The 6,991-nt window shown below is 38.3% G+C and overlaps 1 pseudogene; it reads right to left on the bottom strand.

Annotated features, from left to right (window-relative positions):
- Nucleotides 1-3,736: 3,736 nt before the first annotated feature.
- On the bottom strand, nt 3,737-4,854 carry LOC126964732 (60S ribosomal protein L31-like; annotated as a pseudogene).
- Between the last annotated feature and the right edge of the window lie 2,137 nt (nt 4,855-6,991).

Raw genomic sequence — 6,991 nt, 5'->3', positions numbered from 1 at the left:
ATATCGTGATGAGTCAATACATAGGTGGAAATCTCTTATTTACTCGTAATATAGATAAGAATCGTTCGTTTTATACTAGGTACCTACTCTTTATAATAGTTACATCCTCTTAAAAAAGCTCATGGTTGCTCGTCTACTCCAGGCGCTTAACGCCTTAAGTTGATTTACAAGCAAAGTTTAGCTCTTCCACATTGGTTCTACGATATCTTATTTTTTTCTTTAAATAATATCGTGCTATCATACTGTCTTCCAGTACAAATAAATAGCCTTTTCTCTCTGTACTATAGATCCACACACACACACACACACACACACACACACACACATACTCATATACTCACACCTTGTTCCTGTCGGGATAGGCAGAGACAGTAGACTGCCACTTGCTTCTATCCTTACAAAACTCACGCGCTTCCTCGACATTCATTATTACTCTTTTCATACATGCTCGCCGGTTGCGGGTGCTTCGGAACTATACTTTACTCAAAACGTCCACAATTTAGTCGACGACTGTTCTACGAGGTATCCCGCGACCGATTTGCCTACACACATTTGCCTATATATTTGATGCTTCGTTATTTCTTCACTCATTCGCTCCACACGTGTCCAAACCACAGTTTAGACCCACAACGCAAATTATTCATGCTAGTAATCCGAACCGAACTATTATATCAACGACGTTATGTCTTTAGACAAATAAAAACATTGTTTTTTTTCAGGATGGAAAGATTAGAACGTCATTTTCTGGCAAATTTTGTGATGTTCCTTGCAACCGTGAACGTTTGCCAAAAATACAGTGTCTGGCATAAAAGGCATGTTTATTTTCTCAAAATTGATTCCTTTAGAATTCTTTTTGATGTCATTTCTAATATACTAGATACTACTACCGCTTCGGAAACTACTGCCGAAATCTACTATGTGACCACACGAAATAAGTTTAAACTACATAAAGGTGGGGTAAACAATACAAATTAAAACTAGTGTTTTTCACTTTACTAAATTTTACTGTATATGATTGCGCTCCCTTTGTGGACTCGAGCCTCTTACATAGCTATAAAAAGAACAACTCACTTAAAATATTACTTAAGATTCAAAAATCAAATAACACAGACAGCGAACAGTTCATTCATCATTCATTTCATCTATTCCGGTAATCTTGACCAGATCGTCGGTCCATCTTGTGGGGGCCTACCAACACTACGTCTTCCGGTACGTGGTCGCCATTCGAGGATCTTACTGCCCCAACGGCCATCTGTTCGTCGAGCTATGTGCCCTGCCTACTGCCACTTCAGTTTCGCAATCATTTGGGCTATGTCGGTCACTTTGGTTCTCCAACGGATCTCCTCATTTCTGATTCGATCTTGTAGGGAAACACCGAGCATAGCCCTTTGCATGCCCGCTGAGCGACAATGAGCTTCCTTATAAGGCCCATAGTTAGCGAACAATATGAGGAGTAAATGCGTTATGCATCTGACCCTAGCGAGGATTGAAACTAAGGCTATCTATAATAGAGATAGATAAATAAATCTTGAGAGAATACTCAGACTTTTCTTACGAAAAACTCAGCTGTGTTCAAGCTTACCGCAATCTTTGATTTGGTATTTATACTGACCAATATAAAGGTCAAGCGTGCGCTTCAGTATACACAGTACATTGTCTATTATTATTAAACATAGTTTTACAATAGAAAGTATACTAAATTATAACAGTATCCAAGTCTGATTATTAGTTTTATTGAGATAAGTGGAAATATATGAATGACTTATAACAAATGCGGACTTGATAATTTATTTGGAATGAAAAATGGATTTTGTCAGATGCGTGACAGCTATGGGTGACAGCAGACCAGTGACCAGTATAAATACCACTGGACAGCTGTTCCATATGCTTGGTAGCAAATTTGTTGTGCCCATTTGAATCGCCACTCGCGAGCGTCCAGAGAACTAATTTTGACGTATAATAGAAATGGCTGCTAAGGAACGTATACTACTCTGAAGTATTTTTGCATTTTGAATTAATTTCATTCGTTTTCCGTGATATTTATAGTTTAAGAATCAACGTAATAAAGTACACATTTTTTTTGTAAATTATTTCCCACGATTTCAGTACCACTAACTTTTGCAACATGGCCAACAGCGCCAAAATGGCGAATATCAAACAGGCACAAAACCACTTTGACAGCCGCCAGACCAGTGGTATATAGTAGAGGTCAGTGCAGCACACAGTGTTATTATACGGGAGTTTTAAAACAACAGCTGTTGTGATTTAAAATCGCTAGGTAAGTCTGAGCAAAGTCTAGTTCCGCTCTATGGATCTCAGCCTTAGACTAAACAATCGACCAAGTTCAATCCACAATCGATCAATAAATCAATCCAGAGTTAGATAAATTGAAAAGGGCTAAAGATGTCAGAGACGTGTATTTTAATGAATCGCAATGATTGATGCGCTTCATGCAAAACAATAATAATGATCATTAGTAAGTTACGGAAGTATGACAGCAGCCGCCGCGAGACTCCGCTTTCGTGGAGCTTAACTCAGTTATGAGGCAATATAACGTACCTTTTAATTATTATTTTGTTCACGGGCTTTAATTATTCATCTTTGAAGTGAAAATTTATCAGGACATACTGAAAACTTTGTTTCGTGGATTTAATGAGACTCAATGGTCACAAATAGTTGTATTTCGTATTATATTAGCCTCAGCTTAATAACACCGCCTGCTTTCACCTGCAGCACCCAATGAGTCACAGAAGGGTTGTCGGGCTTTTGGAATAGTGTAAGAGCTTTTTATGAAGTTACCCACGTCGTATCGTCCTATGCAAGGCGCAAAGAACGTCATTCTATAGTTTGGTTGTATGTGGAAGAAAGTATCATGAAAAGCTCACTGAAGAGAACGCCACACATGGCGGAAGGTGAGAAGGTGTCAGGCGACGAGAGCAATCAGGTGAACAGGACTGTTAATAAAATGTAAAGGAAGGTATAAATTAAAACTATTTCACACACACACGCACAAATACCACGTCTTATTATAAATATTGTAAATCCGTTATTAGAAGTAAATTCTAAAATAGTATTATTATGAACCTAACTTAAGTTCAACTTGCGGTAGTACACAACAAAGCGTCTATGAAACGCCAAGCGATCGAGATCTTCATAGATAACTGGATTCCCAAGAATTTGCATGCGGCCAATAATGGTTCGAGCTGATACTGACAATGTTATAGTCGAAAACACTATCAGACTCGACGGTAAAAATTCGAGCGAAAGTCCAAACGCACCACCATCAACACGATCACGTAGAACCAATATCCGCAATAAAAACATTAGTTACCCACTGGCATAAAAATACATTTGGCCGACGGTGAATAGCGATAATGGCATGGGCCGAGCGGAATTCACATAATGCTTAAGTGCGCGGACCTACATTTCATACCGAATTGTCTTTCAAATCATTACTATTGTCCTCGCACGAACCTTTCACACCACTGTCCATTTCTTCGATCTTTGTGAATGTCACGATGCTGCTTTTCGTTTTAACGATCATTCAATTACTCGAGAGAAACTCCGCTAATCATATGATAGATACACTGAGAACAAAGTGGACTTCTTTTGTCGCCGCCCATTGTCGGCCGTCAATGTATAATTTTATTCATAACAAGAAGCAAGCCGCGACCTCGCCCGCCTAGATTTCGTTAACAATTTAACCAATAACGTTCTATACTATTAACTATTATTTTTATTCTTGACTGGCATCAACGTTTTTTGTTTGTAAGCATTTGATAATAATTGATATAATAGAGCACGGCAATACTTCAAGCCGGCCCACATTCAAGCGCTCTAAAAAGCGCAGGTCCGGCCACACATGGAGTATTGCTGTCATCTCTGGTCTGGCGCACCCCAGTATAAGCTCGATTCATTTGACCGCGTGCAACGTAGAGCAGCTCGTATTGTGGGAGACCCAGTGCTCTGTGAACGGCTGGATCACTTGGCGTTGCGTAGAGAAGTCGCTTCATTGTGTGTCTTCTACCGCATTAATCACGGGGAAAGTTCCGAAGAGCTATTTAACCTGATTCCTGCCGCCGAATTCCACCTTCGCACGACACGCCACAAGTTAGGATATCATCCTCACCATCTGGATGTGTGGCGGTCCTCCACAGTGCGGTTTTCAAGGAGCTTTTTTCCACGTACTACAAACCTGTGGAATGAGCTTCCTTGTGCGGTGTTTCCGGGACGATACGACATGGGTACCTTCAAAAAAAGCGCGTACATCTTCCTCAAAGGCCGGCAACAATCCTGTGTTGCAAGAGATTGTGGGCGGCGGTGATCACTTAAAAACAGGTGACCCGTACGCTCGTTTGTCCTCCTATTCCATAAAAAAAAAAATTAGATTGATGCAACTGGAACATATTTTACCAGTGTGAACAGTTTGTGTGCTGAATCTTCATCATCATTACGTCTGCAGGAAAGCCTAACTCGAACTCGGAATGGTACATTTCTGACACCTTTGGACCACAAGTATTTGTTCAACCTAGTGTGCCCATTTGTTTTTCCGCAAATTTACACACTTCCTTGATAGCGCGAGGGGCACGCCTTTTGAAACCAACTCCATGAAATCTTTTGCGTAAGTTTACAGTGTATTATCTTGTTACAACTTCATCTATGGCAGATTTACCTTTCCTCTCTCATTTAGATTTTGCTATTGTAAACAATGTGAAATAGATTGTATTCCGTATAAATAAATTATAAAACTTAACAAAACAGGTCAGGCTGTACATAATATAAGCTAATCACGTCGTATAAAAACAAACAATGGAACATGCCATAAATTACATCATAATAAGCTTCGACTGCCATATCTATACATTGCCGTATTTACTCCAGTTATTTAAAATATTCTTGCTCAATAAGAAGCAATGTAAAACATTTATTCAATTCAGGTTTAATTCGGACAGTGACAGTTGACGCACGACTAAGTGTGCTTACATTTTATTAAGCACAACTTTTACCATTTCACTATCAGACTGCGAATGTTATGTCCTTATATGCGTATAGAGCATCATTGCATCTTAAAAGATAAATATCACGTTCAAGTAATAAGACCGATTTTAGAATACCAAATAGAAACCTATTATCTTGACCCAGCCGTCGATAGAGCTATTATTAACAATTATAATTATGCGAATGATTCGCACTTGACTAAGATAATGGGACTTTTCATTTTAAAAGCAATTACAGGCTTGACACGATGCAGTTTTATTAATTCATCAAATCATTCATAGCATAGTCATTAAATTGCGTCTATCTTAAATCTGTTGTGATTTGTCTTTAATATAAACGTCTGGGTTATGGTAATATTTGTCATCATATGATTTACACAAATTAAATTTGTAATCAAACTTTATGAACAATACGGGACACGAACCCGCACCTCTCCGGCTCCGTCAGAGCGCTCTTACCAACTGAGCCAACCGTTCGAGTGGCGCATCGACCGAAATTTTGGTATGTCATGTTCAACTCTCAAGTTGTGGATCCATCTACAGGATCTAATTTATAGTTAATCTGCTCAATCCCAATTATTGAATATAAGGAAATTGATGTGAGATGTAGCTCTTTCAATTCCAAACAATATGTTATTTAAAAGTTATTCCTCACTTCTGGGATTATTTATATAAATTAAATTTGTAAGCAAAATTTATGAACGATGTGGGACTCGAACCCGCGCCTCTCGGGTACCGTCTGAGCACTCTTGCCAACTGAGCCAACCCTTCGAGTGACGCATCGACCAAAATTTCCGACTCTCGCTCGTAGCGTTCATAAATTTTGGTTAGCAATTTAATTTATATAATTAACTCAATAGAACACCGACACTGGTTTTCAAACAGCAAACATGGTACGTTTCGACCACTTTGTAATGCAAAGTAGAAATAATATTCTAGATTTTTTGTTTATTGTTTGTCACTTATTAACCCCCTTATTCATAATAGTCTGCTAACTTAAAGCATTGCTAATTCTCACTCTGTCTTCTTCTTGACCTTAGTCAGAATGAGAAAAAACACTCCTAAGCGGCTGTTTAAAGTTAGCGGACCATTATGAATAAGGGGGTAAGTCTTTACATAAATACATGTACTATATAATATATGTACTTTTTTACATACTGTAACAGGTTCATCTCTTTTACAAAGTCTATATATATAAATTAAATTGGAGTGTCTGTTCGTAATATTGAAATAACCGTTTTTTACTACATGTATATGAATGTATATACACCAAAATAAAAATTTTTACACTCTGTCTGTTTGTTCCGGCTAATCTCTGGAATGGCTGGACCGATTTTGACGGGACTTTTATTTGCAAGTAGCTGATGTAATAGCTTTTATTTTAGAAAAATTCTTTTATAAAAAATAAAGTAATGTTGCAATATCCAAGAAACGGTTTAACTCTAAAAATAATTTATATGGCAAAACAACGTTTGCCGGTTCAGCTAGTTATATTATATAACGCGGTACCCACTTCTCTAAGTAAATAATAGGCATATGTTCCTTCAAGCGTAGGTGTTAATTTCTACGAAGCTTCATGAGCTGGTGAACGTCAAAAGTACTATCATAGCGGTCTGCTGACTTAACATTACCTTTGAGTGGAGTATAGTGTTTAATGCTTGGAGTTCATAGCATAATGCAGTATAAACAACTCGTTAATTTTAAAATGATATCCCTCTCTCTGTTCTCGGATTTTTTTTGTTTATGACAATAATGGACGAGACAAGCAGGACGTTCAACTGATGTTAATTGATACGCCCAGCCCATTACAATGCAGTGCCGCTCAGGACTCTTCAAAAACCTAAAAATTTTGAGCGCCACTACAATTGTGCTCGTCACCTCGAGACATAAGATGTCAAGTCTCATATGCCCAGTAATTTCACTAGCTACGGCGCTTATCAGACCAAAAACAGTAATGCTTACACATTACTGTTTCACGGCAGAAATAGGCACCG

This window comes from Leptidea sinapis, chromosome 5 (genome assembly GCF_905404315.1).
Source record: "Leptidea sinapis chromosome 5, ilLepSina1.1, whole genome shotgun sequence".
In the NCBI taxonomy this organism is placed as follows: domain Eukaryota; kingdom Metazoa; phylum Arthropoda; class Insecta; order Lepidoptera; family Pieridae; genus Leptidea; species Leptidea sinapis.
Note: the sequence above shows the minus strand (reverse complement) of the source record. Positions and strands in the feature narration are given on the sequence as shown.